General features: G+C 43.6%; 1 long non-coding RNA gene across 1 annotated transcript in view; it reads right to left on the reverse strand.

The window, feature by feature from the left end:
• The window catches only part of LOC144791097 (uncharacterized), a 192,855-nt gene that overhangs the window by 31,014 nt on the left and 142,037 nt on the right, over positions 1 to 19,804 (reverse strand). The window lies entirely within an intron of this gene.

The following is a 19,804-nucleotide window of genomic DNA, read 5'->3' on the forward strand; positions in this document are numbered from 1 at the left end:
TGTCTTGGTGAGCTGTGTCATTAATTTACTCAGGTTCGTTTTTTATTGTCAAAGTTGTATTGGCTAGTTTCTTTTCTTAGTGAGTGAGCCCCTCACAAAGATTGTATGTTCCATTGTGGTCTTTCTTCTGTGTTACTGGCTGTACAGCTGTGATTCTTCTTCAACATTTCTCTTTCTATGTGTCTTTGTAATCCTTTTATATCGCTGTTTGTATGTGATTTTGTGGTCCTTTTCCAAAGTAGTACTTGTTGAGACACTAGAGCAGTGCTTAATTTGTAAAAGATTAAGTGCCAGGGTTCTCCTGAGGAGGCCAATGTAGCCTGCACCATGCACTGCCCCTGCCAATGCTGCCCTTGGCACCCCTTTCCATTTGCGAATGGTTTACCACTAACATGCAGTAGGCGATAAAATACAAATGTTTTTCACCTGTATTTAGGTCACAAAACATTCACACATACCACTGCAAGTTGCTATTAACAGGGCACTACCCTCCCTAATACTGAATCGCTAACCCATTTTGCGATTGGGTGATAGCCAAATTGCAACATAGGGCTTTGTACATAGAAAAAAGCTTTTTCTGGTCGCAAATGGCCCGATTCTATGAATTGGGCCATTTGCGAATTAAGAAAAGCATTGTAAATATGGCATATAGTCTTTTGCTGCTCAATCCTGTGAAACCTAGCATCGCAAAGCCAATAGCCCTCGCTTAAATAGGTTAATACATGCTAATGGAATTTCTACATACCTGTATTTGCATGTGCTAGCACATAAACTCAGGCGTAATCTAGATCTCTTAAGATCTTCACTAAGTTTGAGCACTACATGCTTCTTTTTTCTTTTTTTTATTGAAGTTTATGTCAGCAAACAGATACATGATAGCTCAAACAGAAAAAAAACAGTGATCTTTTAAGTATAATCATTACAAAGCAATTGCACAAATTAAGGATATCTTGCGAGCAATCCTCGCTATTACATTACAACATAGCTTCTCGTGGCTATATCTAGAGAAGATCATAAAATATCTTCCTTTATTTCCAAAATTTCAAAATTTCATGAGGTTATGAGCCTATCCACATTGCGATGGGGTGCCATAGTTTGATCCCCTGTTCTTCCCTTCTAATACCCTTAGTTCTATACAATGCCATTTCGTGATGATATGTGGAAAGCAATCTAGTTTGCCAATTAATAAAAGTTGTTGGTGACTCATCCAGCCATTGCGAGGTAATACATAAGCGGAAAATGGCCATACAAATAAAAACAAATCCCTGCTTAGCGGGAGACCGGTCATTCAATATATTCTCTTGACAACCAAATATCACCAACGTTGGTGAGATTTGAATTGGTATACCCAAATTGTCAGTAATAAAGACTCCAACATCTTTAATAAATTTGGAAAGTTTAACACCACTGAAAAACATGTGAATGGCATCAGCCGCAAATGAACCACAGCGACTACAACTGGTCCCCCTTCCTGTATTCCACTTGGCCAATTTCCCCGGTGTATAATATAATCCAAAAATTGACATAAAATGCTGTGATTTTAGGGGACCATTATAAAGAACATTCGTTGCAAGGTCAATACTTCTTATGAAATTAGCCCCTTCCAGCCCTTTATTCGTCCATTTCTTCTCACATACTTCTAAATCATCCTCCATTTTAGCTGTAAACAATTGATAAAGAATGCCCATTTTGGCCCTTGATCTAAGTGCTTCCACAATCTCGATATTATTTACTATAATCTCTTTTTTTTTAAATTTCTGTTCACAGAAGCTACAAACCTGAAGGTATTTAAAGAAATACCTTCAATCTAGTTTATAAGTCTTTTGCAAAAATTCAAATGAGGCAAAATGAGTCCCCTGAAATAAATCCCCTAGGTGCTGAATGCCCAGATCTTGCCATCTTGTCATTACATAATCGCGGAAAATCCCAGGTAAAAAAAAAGAATTTTGAAGAGGAGTCCAAACACTCAGATCTGAGCCTCTGCCTAATTTCTTTTTTGTTTTTCTCCATATTATATACGCTGCAAAGACTGCCTTAAATTTTGTTCTTTCAAAATAGCTTGGCTCGATTATACGATTCAGACACTGCTTTGCTTCTGTTCCTAAAAGCATCTCATATATTGAGGGGGCGGCAAAATATAGTGTTGGATCATCCGGCAGAATTAACACCCCCATATGTTGCAATATGGCAATCCAATGATAATGTTGGAAATCGGGTATCACCCAACCTCCTCGCTCTCTGGGTAAAAAGCACTATTTTCAGAGCTCTTCTAGCTCGATGGTAACCCCAAAGAAACCTTGAACACATTCTCTCGATTCGGGCAAAAAAAACGGCAGGAATAAAAAATGGGATGGAACGAAAAACATAAAGAAATTTAGGAAAAATCAACATTTTTAAGACGTTAATACGACCAAACAATGAAAGGTGTAAGTTATTAATCCTTTCTAAGGTTTTCTTAGATGAGATAATGATAGGATCAAGATTTATAGAAATAATATCCTCTACCTTCGTTGTGATTTTAATGAAGAGATAGGTTGCCTCTGTCTCAAAAATCATGTTTTCAGGGCAGCCACTTTGTGAATGGAGAATTTGAGTTTTGGCGACATTTAATTTATAGCCAGAAAATTTCCCAAAGATTCTCGCCTCCTCAATTATACGAGGTAAAGCCTCTTCAATATTTGACGTTATCACAGCAATGTCATCTGCATATGCAAATACTTTAAAAGATCCAGTATTTATTCGTACTGGTTTTATTATTCTATCTCTCTCTAGGGTAACTATGAAAGGATCAATATATATAGGGCGAATAACAAGGGGGAGCAGGGACAACCTTGTCTCGTCCCCCTTGCAATCGCCACTTCTCTAGAAACTTCCCCGCTTACACGAATTACAGCTGAGGGATGAGAATACAGAGTTTGTATCGCTGTAATAAATTCTATCGGAAATCCCTTCCAAACCAAAACCGCCCACAGGAACCGCCACGAGACCCTGTCGAATGTCTTTTCGGCATCCAACAGGGCCACGCCAACAGGAGATCTTATGCTTTGTGGCCAATCCAATATGGAGATAATCCTTTTAATATGGTCGGTAGTGTCTCTACGCTGGATAAACCCTTGCTGCCTTACAGAGACTAACCCAGGAATCAGATCGCACATCCGATTCGCCAAGATTTTAGAGTATGTCTTGCTATCTGTATTCAATAGCGAAATTGGCCTATATGAGCCCAGTTCAGTTTCTTTTTTCCCTTTCTTTTTAAAAACTACGATTATTGCTTTTGACCATGGATCTGGTGCCCTTCCTAAGTAAGCCTGTTGACAAACTTCCACTAGTTTAGTCTTTAATATATTCCAAAACGTACAATAGAATTCTAGCGGAATGCTATCAGGGCCCATAGCCTTGCCTTGTGCCAGAGCTAAGAGTGCTAGTTCCACCTCTGAAGAGTCCAAAGGGATAGATAATGTTGATTTACAGTGGTCTGATAATGTCTCAGAGGTCAGTTCACTAAAATACTCCTTTTCTTCCCCAACACCCATTCCCAGCCCAATATCAGATCCAAGAGTGCTATATAAAGTTTGGTAAAATCCTTGGAACGCCCGAGAACCCCTGCTTTAGTGTCCTGCAAATTCCCTTGTAAATCCACAATTTTTGAGATATCGTTATACACTGCTCTCTCCTTTAGCCTCTTTGCCAATACTCTGCCGGTGTTTTCACCGAATTCATACGCTTCTTCTTTATATCTTGTAAATTTTTCAGCAATCTGATCCGCAATTTTAGTATATGCAAATGATCTTGCAATAGTAAGATCCTGTTGAGCCTTTTGAACTAAAGCAGGCTCCAGACCAAGTCGTATTGAGTCAGCTAGCTTACATTCAGCAATGGTCACCCTTCCAAAATCTTGTTGATGTTTCCATAAAGCTTTCCTACGTTTAAAATTGGAGAAGCTAAGGGTTTCTACTCTAACAATTGATTTAAATGTATCCCATACAATCTCCTGTGAAGCTGTCCCTTTATTTATTACAAAAAATTCCTTGATAACCTTACTCATAAATTGAAAATACTCTTTATCAACTTATAGCTGCCTATCAAAAGTCCAAGGCCGAGGACCTAGTTGAAACCCTGAATCCCAAAGCCAGCTCTAAAACCAGCGGGTTATGGTCTGATACCAATTTAGGATGAATCGAGATATTGACTTTAGATAACAGGGATTCCACAATAAAAAAAATAATCTAAACGGGCAAATTTGGAATGGGGGGCGAAACAAAAGTGAAACCAGAATTCTCGGGGTGTAATACATTCCGAACATCATATAACCCGTGTTCTATCATTAACCCCCGTAATGCAGAATACATTAACTTCTTTCTACCTGTATAAACACTGGTTGATCGAACATTAAATCCAGCAGCAATATTTATGTTGAAATCACCGCACATTATCACAGGGTGTGGCCATTGGGCTATTTCAAGATTATTAAAATCTAACAATTCGGCATCATCCAAATTAGGACCATAAATATTACAGAGAGTAAATGCCTGTTCCCCAATCCTAAATTCCCCAATAGCCCAGTGGCCCCATTTGCCTGCTGCTGCCCTAATATAACTGCTAACTCCCCGTTTTATCAGAATAGCAACCCCTCTTTTCACCCCTGATTGTTTAGAACATGCTGCCAAATCTAAACCTAAATTCTTCAGATATCCCCTATTCGCCCAAGCAATATGCGTCTCTTGTAAACAAAGTATATCGATGTGTAATATTTGCACAACTTTAGCCAATACCTGTCGTTTTTTAGAGTCATTAAGGCCACATATATTCAGTGAGCAAATTTAATTTTCCTATCCATTATCATCAAAAAGGAACTTAAACAATTCATCTACTACTACCTCCACCTCTAGGATTGCAACACTCTCAAGATATACAATTTTCCACCGTCCATTGTTTAGAGCTTCATGCTTTAATTCTGCTGCTGACTTTTCACCCACCCACCACCTACCCACCAAACCCAACCCCTCCCCCCCACTCCCACCCTCTGAGCCCACCCTCCCCTCCCTGTCTCCCTACCTAACACATGAGGCCCAGGGATCATCAATCCCTGTGAGGTATGGAGTTCCGTGTCCTCCCTGCTCCGGAACTCTCCAAAAAGAGAAATATAAAACTAAAACAGACAAGCCTGTCAATACACTAAAAGCTTTTATAACATTTTTCCCCAGCCATTCTCTATTTTATACCCTCAAGGTATTCTCTGGCCTTAACTTCAGAAATGAAAAATTTGCCCCTTAAACATAACTTTAAGTTTAGCCGGATTCTGCAAAAACACCACTGCCCCTTTTTGTTGAAAATCAGGTATCAATTGGTGCTAATGCCATCTTTTAGAGACAGTGGCCTGACAAAAATCTGGTGTAACAAAAAAATTGCAGTCTTTAGCAGATGCTTTCTTATCAGGTCATGCTCTCATAAAGATATCTTCCCGAGCTAAAAAGTTATTGAAGCACACGAGAATTGCCCTGGGAAGGTCTTCTTCTCCTTCACGTAGCTGTCTCTTTTTGAAAGGGAAGCGATGCGCCCTCTGTATTTCCTTTGACCAATCCCATGTTGTCAGTTCGGGAAAAGCTTCTCGTAGTAATTCCGCTATAAACTTCCGTGTATCAGAACCCTCCTTATTTTCGGGTACACCCAAAAAGCGTAAATTATTTCTTCGGGTATGATTTTCTATCTCAGATAGTTTATGACTGAGGTCATCCCGATGGGCTTTAACTAACTACAACTCTGTCTTCTGGACGACAGCCTCATCCTCCAGTACTGAGATTCTGGCCTCAGTTCCTGTAACTCTGTCACCAGTTTCTGCACATGTTTTTATCATTCTTCTAAGAGCATTCTTAACCTTGCAGCAAGTAGCTTGAGTGCGTAAATTCTCTGCTTTGCTCTCTGCTCTATGACTCATCATTGTGTCATAAATTGTTGCCAGGGTGATCTCCTGAGAGACAGATTTTTCTTTATCCAAACACTCTATGTGCTTAGCAGGTATTCCCCCTTCACTTTCTGATTCTGTTACTCCTTCTGTTCTATTAGCCTGTAGCTGTAACGCTCTTTTCTTGCGTTTCTTGACCGTTGCAATACTTGGGCTTGGAGAGACTAAGTTTCCTCTTACATTCCCCGTTGATGCACTATCGTCACTATCCTCTACCCACTCTAGACTGCCATTTGCGCTCTCATCAGAGGAGGGGTCCGACATGGAATAGAATTTTTCGCCAGTCTCGTATGTAGGTTTTAAGCCCTGCCTAACTTCAACAGAATCAGGCAGATCAAGCTCTATGTCTTGTATCATAGCATTGGACAAGTCTTTCTTGCTGACTAACAAAGTCTGTTTAGTACAGTCCGCAGTTCCGTGACAGACTCCAACTCCCATAATGCAGTTCTCCTCACAACTCGAGCTAAGATTCAGAACAGTCTGTATTTCCGTAGTTTCAGTTGTTTCTGTTATTTCTAATAACCTAACATTATCCTGTCCAGTCCAGTACAGTCCGCAGTTCCGTGACAGACTCCATCTCCCATAATGCAGTTCTCCTCACAACTCGAGCTAAGATTCAGAACAGTCTGTATTTCTGTAGTTTCAGTTGTTTCTGTTATTTCTAATAACCTAACATTATCCTGTCCAGTCCTAGCCTGAGGGGTTATGTTTATAGAGGGACCTGTTAACGTAGACAGAGGTGGTTCACTAACATCACCCACCAAGTTAACACTGGCATCGAGCATACTGCTCTCGGAGACTGGAATACCTGGTGTGGTTATCATAGTTAATGTGCTCGATACTGCAGCTTGAGTTTCTAAGTTCTTCAAGGTTTGATGCTCAAACATTGCCTTCAGATTTTGTGAGCCTTGTTGTGGTAATCGAGGGGCTGTATCATTATTAGAAGACGAAACAACGCCCTTATGAATATTGCTGGGAGAAATAGCTTGGGAGCTCTCACCTCCACCAGCTAAACTGGTTTCATCTCCACCGGTATTCTCCAGCGTCCCCGACACAGCAGGTAGAGTCCCAGCTTTACCGCTACGTGTAACGACTTTCGCTGGCGGTTTGGGGGGCATTTTCTTTTTGCGCGCCACAGAGCCTCCACTATCAGGGGCAACACGAGAATAAAGACCCAGCAACAACGCTGGAAAACGCCAAAGACGAGCTCGGTAACGGCTGTAACACACGCCGCCCTGCATCAACATCGACCCGCTCACAATCGGAAAGGTGTCCACTCTGTCTGTTACCGCCTCCAGTTGACGGCGGGTAATCTCCGTGTCATGGAGTGCAGAGTTTTGCCAGGTGTAGTCAATCGAGATAAGTCCGTAAGCTAATACTCCATCGTGGCTGAACTCGGCACCGGGCAGCTTCTCGGCGTTGGAAGTTACTGCAACTCGCTACTTGGTTGCCACAGCGTCTTGTCACTCAGCGCTACAAAATACTAAGCGCAGAACAATCTTCTCCATCAGCCGACAGAGAAACAGTCAGGTGAGGGTATAAGAATCGGTCCCTTCTCGGAGAGTCAGGAGGGAGAGGTTTGAGCTGCTACACAGCCCACGCCACGGCCTCCATCTTGCCTGAGCACTACATGCTTCTGATGAGAGATGTTGGATTACTTTTATTAATCTAATGGTATTTATGTCATAAAAGGTTGAACATGTGTCCCTTTGGTTTTGGAACACACTAATAACAAAATAGGTTCTACAATGTGACAGTGTACAAGGAAGAAGGGAAAATGTTGACTCCATGTGGCACTAGTTTGGAAAATGTGAAATGCAAAGTAAGAGAAACAAGGGGCTTGAAAACAGGAGAAGTAAACAAGAATGCAACAAATGTGTCTGTATTTCAAGGAGGCTCCATTCAGAAATAAGCTAAGCAACAGAGCCCCCCAAGAACAAGAATAGAATATTGTCGAAAAGTCTGCAAAATACTCATACACAAACCGATATTTGTACTTTAAAAAACACACAATTCCTCACTCATGCATCAATAAAAAAAGTCTCCAAAAAGGTCCATCATTCTCTCAGCTGTACCAAAAATCTCTGCAGAGAAGGTGGCGCCTGCAAAAAACAAACCCTCTTCTTTACCGAGCATCCTGCAGAGAAAACTCGTTTACATAGATATCACCCACATGGGCTAGGTTGGATCGGTCTCACTCCCAAGTGGTACACCATATGGCAAAATCTACCTTATAAACCACTGCATCCCAAAGTGGTGGCGAAGGGCACACAGCCCTCTCTTGTGCTAATATTATAAAGACGTAGGTGATCTAAAGTTGGCTTCTACTTAATGAAGGACTGGACTTTTAACAGTACCAGCGGTGCCAGGGAACAACACCTATAACCTTCATGGGATACCTGTTTCGGCGCATAAACTACAGAGACACGGGACACTTCCTTCGGCGTCAAAGATCAGCTTTTATTACTGCAGGGAAACAAGAGTCATAAGAAGTACATGGCGTAGTTCTTGGAGTCTGCTTCAAATTGCGTTTGTAGGTCGCTCTCTTTTATACAGAATGTTGCCATTGCATAACATGTGGACAAAAGATTACAATTCGGTTCTCACAGTAAACTTCAAAGAGGTCGCTTTCATGTGTTCAGAATCCCGGAACATAATTACAATAGCAATGCCGGTTCCCAACTGTAAAAGTACATCTTCCCACCATTAGGCACACCCATTAGAGTTGTAAATGACAAAGAAGAAGAGACAAGAGCAGCTGCAAGGAAGTCAGACACGTGTAGAGAAAAGAGTGTGGGGGTAATATCGGAAGCATGATCTTAGGATCAAAGAGCTGGATCCCATCGCCTGCACGGCTGTCATAATAGACCGGCACGACCAGATTACCCTCAAGCTGAGCCATCTGCCTTCACTGTACCATTCCTCCGGCCATAAAGACGCATGAAAGGAATATGCGTCTTCCGCAAGGCTGGGAACTAGAGGGTCAAGAAGCGAACAGTTACCTGCTCGCTGACTACGTGAGGGCAAGAAACAAAATGGATGCCGTATCTAAAATGGAACCCAAGGGTTCAGATGAAGAACACGTAATATTAGACGAACCCTGGCAGGTAGTGTAGCGAAAATTCGCACACTTGCCGAACTCGTCATTTGCGGTTCGTAGATACCAAACTCGTCCATATTCGGTAATGCCCAGAACATCGTAATAATTTTTACGGAACCTCAGACGGTCCTTTTGCCCTCATGTAGGCAAGCACTAGTCGGAATCATAATCGATTTCGATACTCATCAGATCATCCAGATGTTGTTGATACATTATTCTATCCTTCAATGCCTCTTTGGTGACAACGGGCTGTTTTATACACGTCGTAGCACAAAGGCCACATAAGGCAGGACCACATTGCACACAAAGACAACATGAGAACAGAAATGTCACAACAACCCCTATGATCATCAGAATCTTCCAACCCCAAGTTGATATCAGACCCCAAAACCATCCCAGAAGCGTCCAATTTCCTTCGTCCATGTGTATGGACTCCGAAATTCTGTGCAACTTAGAGATGGCTTGATAAACCGTTGGAGCGTTATCAGGTATGAATACGCAGCAGCTCGAATGGATGACTTTACAAACCCCACCTCTATCTGCTAGAACGATATCTAGAACCATACGGTTCTGCAACGTCATTAGTCTATCCGCCTGGAGTTCGGCTGTCAAATTACCAAGGGCATTTGCAGTTATGTTGGCAGTTGATTCTACTACACGAGTTAACTGCCTCAAGTTCCTGCTATTAACCATCGGTCCCCAGAACGGTAGGAAACCCTTAAAGAAGTCTCCCGCTTCTTGTCCGGAAGTATCTTCTTTGCTAACCACACCTCTCACAATTCTATTTCTGTGATAATCAGAGGCCACAGTGAAAGTGGGAGGCAAAAGATTTGCAATATAGCAGGTACCCGAGAAGTCATGAGGTAACCACGTATAGGCTCGATCATAACATACAAAGTAGGTACCCTTGGCAGGCAGGAAGACAGGAGAAGAGAGCGTCGGTAAGACATACGTCTCGGTACAAGCACTCTCCCCAAACTGAGCTCTCGGATTTCGACCAAGACCTTTCAAGCAGAAATTACCAAGGTGAGGTACAATCCATATTGGTGGCGAGCTTTTAAGCTGCCTCTCACCCACTGATAAGCTGTACTCAGCCTCACTTAGTTCCTTATATGCTCGCACCTCTTCCTCTGGGATGAGCGATGCGTCAAAAATATCTCTATCTAAGTCTGCAATAGCTCTCGCCAGAGTCTTGTGGTACGGACCAGGACCAGAGTTTGCTGACCGTGGTTCTCGATGGGGGTAGGAATCTAGTGCGCTACGGAACATAGTTTGTAATGCTCGAGCTGACCCTTGTGCACTAAGGCAGAACTAGGTACGGAATACCTTTATCCATAGTATGTGGCATTAACCCACACACCCAACAATTGGTAGTGTTTACCACTAACTGATGCTGATGCAGGAGTTGTATAAAAGAGTTGTTTCTGAATTCCGCACGTCTGACTTGTTCGTGTTGAGGCAGAAGATAAAAGGAATGTGGAGAGACAGTAGAAACGAAATATAGATCACGAGATGGGAGAGTAGATGTAGCAGAAGACAATAAGAATTGGGACCCATAATATACTCCCCCTACCAGTAACATAGATATAGTCAGGAATAGTATGACCACCTGTAAGAAAAACCATTTTGTATGAAATATTTTATGCAATGTAGATCTTTGCGCCAACATTTCTTCTCTTTTCGACAGCTCAGACAATGATGATTCCATCCCCTAACGACCGTCCGCGACGTTCTTGACGCACTTCGTTCTGAGTAGCGGTTATCAATTCCCAGGAATTCACAGAAATTGATAATAGAAACCAACCTTGTGTCGATAGCTGCTAAACAGAAGGAAGTACCCGCACGGCCTTACGGTCAACCTGGATGGTAGGTTCTAGCTAGATAATGTTCTTGGCTGTACGAAAAAGAAAAAGATACACAATATATATATAATGTCCACTGTTTTCAGAGCAATGTAGAACCTAGAAACAAAAAAAATCTTTTTATTTGTGGCTTGTTCGTGGACGAAGAAAATATCGGCTACTTCCAGGGTGAGTCTGATCTTCAAACAGTGGATTGGACGGCAAAGGAGTGTTTAATTGTTCAGGTGATTGTTCAACAGTCAAATTTTCCAAGGTTGACGTGGAGGAAATTGTTTGAGGGGAATCAACAACGGTGTCAGATACAAGCCGAGCTTCGCTGAATGGAACGAAACGTTGCGGAGTGTCGGTCTCAGATGAAGAAAGACCTCTTCTCGTCCAGGTGTCCGACGGCAAGGGAAGCGGGACTCTTTTCGTGTGGGTAGCATGTACCCAGTTCCGACGTCCGTGTAGTCGAACCGCCGTCCTCGTAGCCAGCTGTACCTGAAACGGGCCCACAAATCTTGGTTCAAGGTTTCGTTTTCGTCCGTAGTTTCTGACGAGGATCCAGTCTCCTGGTTGGAGTCGATGACCAGGACCCTCTGTTTGTGACGGCAGAGCCTCAAAGACCTGTTGGTGAATCAAACTCAATTTAGCAGTCAGATCATAGAGATAATCGATCAACATAGGGTATTCAATTCTATCAAATTCCTTAGGTCTTGGGACTCCCCATACATTGGCAGGACGACCGAACACAATCTCATATGGGCTGAGCCCTACTCGAGAGTGTACAGTCGCCCTGGTCGACAGGAGAGCTAGAGGCAAAGCGTCGGGCCATGATAAACCAGTTGTTGCCTGAATTTTAGCCAATTTCAGTTTTAGAGTGCCATTATATCCTTCCACCAAGCCTGCTGATTGTGGATGGTTTGCACTATGAAATTTTTGTACTATCCCTAAACCGCGACACACACTCTTCATCACACTCCCAACAAACTCACTTCCGTTGTCCGACCATACGACCCGAGGCATTCCGTAGCGGGAAAAATACTCTTTGAGCAAAATTTTTGCCATGGATAAAGCCGTATTATCCTTAAGGGGGTAGGCCTCAATCCACCTAGAGAATGCACACACCACAACCAACACATACTTCAAGTTATTACATCGGTCCATGTGGATAAAGTCCAACTGGATGACTTCGAAAGGGTATGTAGGAGGGGCAAAATGGCCAGGTGGAGTGGGAGTGCCCGTACCAGGATTGTGCATCAAACACACCATACAATTCTTAACCACTCTCTCGGCACATTTAGTAATCCCATCATTCTTCCATACATGAGACAACAACTTGCATATGCCTTTAGTGTTGATGTGCGCCATACCATGAGCCATTGTAACAACAGCGAGCACATACGCATCCGGTAACATCCATCTCTGCTTCTCTGATAAATCAACCCAACATCCATTCTCATCCAATCTTCCCGTGCTCTCTCTCCATTTAGTCCTCTCTGTCTCAGTGGCTTCATTCTGTATTCCTTTCACACTTTCAAATGTGTCTTCACACATACCAGTCTCTGTTGGCCATCTCACTGAGCTCGTAACATACATTCTGTTCGTCAAATCTTTAGCCGTCTCTTTAGCCGTTTCATCCGCAAACGCATTTCCACGACCCACATCATCTGTTACTTTCTGATGTGCGCTACATTTGACTATGGCCACTTGTTTAGGCAATGTGAGTGCATCTAAAAGATCATTTACAAGCTGACCATGTTGAATCTTCGTGCCATGCGACGTAAGGAATCCTCTCTCTCTCCACAGTCGTCCAAAACTATGTGCCACACCAAACGCATACTGGCTATCTGTAAACACATTCACCCGTTTATCTTTAGACAACACACATGCTCTTGTCAATGCGATTAACTCGGCAGCCTGAGCCGAATTCTGACTTAATCTTGCGCTTTCCACAATCGTTCTCAATGTTACTACAGCATACGCAGTTGTCACATCACCGTTCGGCAACTTAAAACAGGAACCATCCACATACAAAGTACCATCGGGATCTGTCAATGGAGTATCTTTTAGGTCAATACGACCCTTAGTTTCCTCTTCAGTTCTGAGATAGCAGTCATGTACTGCTTCACCACTTGACTCTGTGTCGATGGGCAGCAATGTTGCTGGATTCAACACATTACATCGTTTTATCCGTATGTGACTGGCCAGCAACGTCAACTCATATCCAGACAATCTTGCGCTTGTCAGATGTTGAGTTTTCGTTCGATTCAATAGAGTGTCAACTGCATGTGGAACCATTACTGTAAGCATATTATCCATGACTAGACCTGCGGACTGTCGAATGGACGCCGCAGCTGCCGCAGTTGCCCTTAAACAACTTGGCAAGGCTCTTGCTACTGGGTCTAAAGTCGAAGAAAAATAGGCACATGGGCGTTGTTTGCCGCCAAAAGGTTGTGTCAGAACACTCAACGCACAACCATCCCTCTCGTGAACGTATAGTGTAAACGGCTTACTGTAGTCAGGAGTACCCAACACAGGAGCTGAACACAACGCATTACGTAATTCAGAAAAACTTCTCTGACACTCTTCAGTCCAAGGCAATGGGGATGAAACATCCTTGCACGTAAGGGCTATCAATGGTTTCGCCAACAATGAAAAATTTGGAATCCATTGTCTGCAATAGGACGTAATACCTAAAAAGGCGCGAACATCTCTCTGAGTTTTTGGCACAGTCATTCGGGTAATCGCTGCAATTCTCTCTGGGGTCAACCTTCTCCCTTCTCTTGACAATAAGTGACCTAGATAGGTAACTTCTTGACAACAATACTGTAGCTTTGAAGGCGATACCTTGTGGTGTAAGTCATGTAGATAGTGTAACAAAGATACCGTAGCTGTTTTGCAAATAGGTTCTGTATCAGCTGCCACTAAAAGATCATCAACGTATTGAATCAAAGCTGCACCCGTTGGTAAAACAAAGGCATCAAGCTGACTTTTAAGTGCTTGGCTGTAGATTGACGGACTCTCACAGTAGCCCTGTGGAGCGCGTTTTAGCCTAAAACTGCGACCACCTAATGAGAATCCGAATAGGTCTCTGCTTTCCTCGGCAATCGGAATACTAAAGAAGGCATTCTTTAGATCGATCACCGTGAACCAGGAGGCAGATGCCGGAATCATTGTTAGTAAGGCCGTAATGTCAGGAACCACAGGAAATTGTGGAACCACTATTTTATTTACCTCTCTCAAATCTATAACGAAACGATACACAGGAGGTTTAGTTGGGTCAGTTCGTTTCAGAATTGGCAATACAGGGCTGTTACACACGTTTCCACGAGTTTCTTCAACAACACCTTTTCCAATGAGATCATGAACGATTGCTAACAGCGCTCGTTCGCCCTCAAGAGAAATACGATATTGAGGTAAACGTGATAATCGCGCATTTGGTTTCAATTGAATCACATAGGGTGGAATGTCCAACAGTCCCACATCGTTGGGACCTGTGGCCCATAGGGACGCAGGGAGGGAACTCAATTCCGGTGGGAATTTATCGACCGACAAATACATGGGAGAGATCACTCTCCGTCCCAATGTAAGCTCCACTCCTTCGGGGGAACAATACAATGTTGCATATAGTCGTTTCAACAAATCCAGGCCTAAAAGATTCTCACCACAACCTGTAGATAGAATCAGTGGAGCCGTTAGCTCACAAGGTCCAATCATAAGAGGCAAAGGACTAGAGACTGGGTTACTAACAGGGGCGCCAGAGAATCCTACGGAAACGTTCGTTAAGCCAGACAAAGGTGCGCCAGGGAGTTTCGAATGCATGATGGAACTTTTCGTCGCACCAGTGTCTAACAGAAAAGGCTCAACTACACCCGATGTAGCCACTGCAACGTAAGGCCCACTCTGATCGACCGGAACTGACACTACTCCCTCTCTTTGTCGTTGGCTGTCCTAGTAATGGTCATTTACAACAGTCTCATGCTCTACGTAATAATCGTCCACATTATACTGTGCAGATCGGACTGACCCTGCATTTCGCTGGTCAAAACAATTATTTGCATCTGATTGATTTTGATAACGATCACTCTGATTGTGGGATGAACCACGACCTCTACCTCGTGATGCCTGTTGGGGACCACTACCACGATTTCCTCGTGCTGACACACCATTTAGGCGGTCCCGTAAGGCAAGACAATCATATTTTAGGTGTCCCTCTTTCTTACAATATGCGCACTGATTATACCCAAGGGAAGATCTATAATCAAAGTTGTCAGAACGCGGCTGTGTCCTATCGGGCTGTGCTCGTGGTCGATACTGCTGTTGTGAATCAGTTTGGTTTGATCGTGGAGGGTATGCTTGCTGTAACAAAACCTTCGTTTTTAGCTCCTTCGTTTTCTTCTCTACACGATCACTTTCTTCCTTTTCCCTATTCTCATAATACTGGGCTGTTGCTAGTATTTGTGCAGGGGTTGAAACTGCCCACGCACTCTCCGAATTCTTCAATTTGTTGCTTAACTCAGGCAACAAATTCGATACAAATTTATCAACAAATAACCGCTGGCCTCCCTCAGCGCCCATGTCCTGGCCGCTGTGGTCGACAAACGCTTCCTCAAACCTTGTAAAGAAATCCGAGACACTCTCGTCTTTCTTTTGCTTACAAGCTGATAACTTATCCCAGTTCACCTTCATCGCTGGCATGAGAGTTTTCATGAGTGTAATGATTTTCTGCGGCAAGTCTAAGATTAGCTGGTCAGGCTTAGCCCCACCAACTTGTAATGCATCAGCTGCTAGCAGTGCAGCCCAATCACCCGCTAATTCAACTGCGTGATTGGCTTGACGAATTTTGGCCCAAACTGGTTGTGGTACAACATTGCCAAACAACATGTCGATGTCGGCAAGGTTCATAATAGAAGCTTCCACCAGTTGTGATAGTTCCTTATAATAACCAGCCGGATTTTTACGCGGATCGGGTAAGGATTGCTTCACTTGCAAAACTTCCGATCGTTTCCATGGAAGATGTATCCATACCCTTCGAAAATGCGGTAGAACCACAGGGTTTGCATTAGGATCACCAGGCACCCACAGTGGCGGAACCTCTCTCATGGGATATTGACCAGGAACCGCTTTCCAATTCTCGGTGGTATCATCTGAGGACACCCGAGAATGTGCTGTGGATCTAAACGCTAATAAGCGTTCCACGGCACGTCGTACATCTTCACCTATAATCATACCGTTCGAAAAGTGATTCTGAAGGTCAATTATGTCGGACGGTATATTATCTACATCATCATTATACCATTCTTCCCTCAAAAAGTTACACATCTCCTCAAACACGAATCTCTGCGTAGGCTCATTAAACTGAGAAAATGTATCAAAGACCACACAAGGAGTGTAATTAGCAGGATGTCTTATCCACCTATGTGCCATGGTTATTAATGTCTCTTTCTCCCTACCACTAGGGATCTGACTCCGTTTCTGAGGAGTTTCAGATAAATCAGACGAAAATAACGGACCAGAAAGAGGTGAATAAAGGGTAGCAACAGAGTTAGGAACACGCTTACGAACAGAAGGGGAAAGAAAAACAGGGGCAACAACACTGGAGGTGAAAGAAGGCATAGTAGGAACTGACAAGATAGTTGGAGTAGCAGAAACAACAGTCTGCGAAGGTACAGGTACAGGAGCAGTAGGAACAAGGACAGGTGGTGAAACAAACGTAGGGTTAACAACGGGCTGGCCCGCAGCCACTGGAGCAACAAGGGGAACTACAGGAGGAATAACAGGAGCAGCTACAGGAGCAGTAGCACCCTGTACATAAGGAGGTGGTGATTTCATCAAATATGATAACAAGGAATCCTCCTTCAAATCTTCTTCTTTCTTTTCTAGATTATTCGGTAAAACCGGGTAACATTTATCTATTTTCATGTAATGCAATCTAGTAGAGATTTCCATTTCCTTTTCTTCTTTGTCCTGTTTACATTCTCGTATAGTTTGCATTATCGGAACGAACCCTTGTTTTTGATCCTTTTTAAGTTGTTTGATTTCTTTCTGCTTGGCCTCTTTACGCCATATCCGAAAGGAATCAAACATAGCTGGCCTAGCTTTCTTTAAAAATAATTTAGCCTCAAGATTGTCTAAAATCGAAAGTTCAAACGTTCCATGTGGTGGCCATCTAAGGTCACCGTCTTTCTTTGTATAGCGAACCCAGAAATCATTATATATTATAGGACCCACCCCATGTCGACTATAAAGAGCATGTATTGGAGTTCCAACTGGAGGTATCGGACACGAGTCCTCCAACCGGGAATCCGTTGCGCAACATTGGAAAATACGAAACAAACCACTATGGCTAGGCATCGTGCACACTAACCTAGTATCAAACTTCAAGGATTACCGAAGCAATAAAACCTCGTATAAGTCAAAACCCTCGGTTTTTGGCAATTGCAACTGTCAAATAATACTAAGAACCAATACTAAGAACCACAAATGCAATGGAACCATGCAATACAACAAAGCCTTAAGGCTACCACAAAGCTCGGAGAGCTAACCACAAAGCCTGAGGAGGCTATTACAAAGCTCGATGAGCTATTACAACAAAGCCTTAAAGGCTAACAACAAAGCTTTCAAAAAGCTAGAACAACCACTAAGGACTGGGAGCGACCCACAAATACTTAACTCAGAACTTCAATGGCGTCACCAGGAAGGCCCGTCTGTCGTCTCGCTTGTACGTAAGGTCTGCGCCGGGCGTCGAAGACAGGTCGACAGTCAGGGCATCGGTCCGTCGCAGCCGTCAGGAGGCGGGAATCTTCGCAGGGAAAAACTTCGGGCCACTTATTTCGACAACAGGATCGATGAAGCGGGGTGCACCTTCCCTAGGAGATTTCACACGAAGTTCCTCACGATCATCAGGCTTTGGACCGGTACCGCTGAAGTCGCCCAACGTTGGGCGCCAACTGAAGGACTGGACTTTTAACAGTACCAGCGGTGCCAGGGAACAACACCTATAACCTTCATGGGATACCTGTTTCGGCGCATAAACTACAGAGACACGGGACACTTCCTTCGGCGTCAAAGATCAGCTTTTATTACTGCAGGGAAACAAGAGTCATAAGAAGTACATGGCGTAGTTCTTGGAGTCTGCTTCAAATTGCGTTTGTAGGTCGCTCTCTTTTATACAGAATGTTGCCATTGCATAACATGTGGACAAAAGATTACAATTCGGTTCTCACAGTAAACTTCAAAGAGGTCGCTTTCATGTGTTCAGAATCCCGGAACATAATTACAATAGCAATGCCGGTTCCCAACTGTAAAAGTACATCTTCCCACCATTAGGCACACCCATTAGAGTTGTAAATGACAAAGAAGAAGAGACAAGAGCAGCTGCAAGGAAGTCAGACACGTGTAGAGAAAAGAGTGTGGGGGTAATATCGGAAGCATGATCTTAGGATCAAAGAGCTGGATCCCATCGCCTGCACGGCTGTCATAATAGACCGGCACGACCAGATTACCCTCAAGCTGAGCCATCTGCCTTCACTGTACCATTCCTCCGGCCATAAAGACGCATGAAAGGAATATGCGTCTTCCGCAAGGCTGGGAACTAGAGGGTCAAGAAGCGAACAGTTACCTGCTCGCTGACTACGTGAGGGCAAGAAACAAAATGGATGCCGTATCTAAAATGGAACCCAAGGGTTCAGATGAAGAACACGTAATATTAGACGAACCCTGGCAGGTAGTGTAGCGAAAATTCGCACACTTGCCGAACTCGTCATTTGCGGTTCGTAGATACCAAACTCGTCCATATTCGGTAATGCCCAGAACATCGTAATAATTTTTACGGAACCTCATTAATGGAGAGGAAACTGACCTTATCCTGCCAGAGATAATGCTAGATTAGCCACAGACCATCTGGGCCCGATTCACAAATGTAAACCTAGATGGGAAGTCTAAGGGCCTGATTGTGATCTCCCTAGGAAAGCCCTCCATACGACTCTGATCCATAGGGCCTTCGGAGCAAAACGTTCTCTGGGAGTCAGAACGAGCAAGTATAATGCAGCCATATGTTTACGGACTTGGTTCCCTCGGACTCCCATTGAACTCTATACAAGCCTGACAACAGACGCATACACAGGCTACCATAGCAAAAAGAGGTGGGTGGGGAAACCTGTACACCCTGTGGCGAGCACCCCATGGTGCCCGCCACACAGTGTATGCCTGGATCTGGGGGACCCATGGGCACACCACTGTGACAGATTCGGAGGGCCCTGTGTGAAGTGGAGCCTGCTACGGCCCCCCAGAGTACAATTCTGACAGCCGTTTCATCTCGCAGAGACCAAGACTAAGCTGCCATCCGAATCGTGCATCGTACTCGCTCAGTCGGAATTCGGCTCCATTGCGCGGCAAGATTTGGCTATGAAGGAGTCGTGCGGACAGGTTTGGGTCCCGGAAACTATTTCGACGGCGCATACGCGATCTTCTCATGGTACTTGGTCGTTCGGACCGCAATAAGGGCTACCAATCGGATCGGGGAAAGCCAAATCCAATTCTGAGGCCTTCCGACACCAGAATCGGCCATTAGTTTAGACCTGTAGTCTAAGGGTCAAATTCACAGAGGTAAACTTAGACCTCTGTGTTCAATTTCTCTTTTTGGGGCTTAGACATAAAGGCTTTTTGGGGTACACTAAGTAGCACTGTTGTAGTACTATTATACCTTCTCTTACATGCCATTGTGAACTGGCCGTAAACATCTAAAATGAAATATTCAATTAGAATTAGTGCAACTAAAATCGACTGAGACATCTTTGCACTTTTACTAAAAGGGAGCTGGATGTTTTGGAGCAATTAACAAAAGCATATAGGTTTATGTAAAAGAATACTACTGCAGTACTACTTCCAATACTCCTA

This window comes from Lissotriton helveticus, chromosome 11 (genome assembly GCF_964261635.1).
Source record: "Lissotriton helveticus chromosome 11, aLisHel1.1, whole genome shotgun sequence".
Lineage (NCBI taxonomy): Eukaryota > Metazoa > Chordata > Amphibia > Caudata > Salamandridae > Lissotriton > Lissotriton helveticus.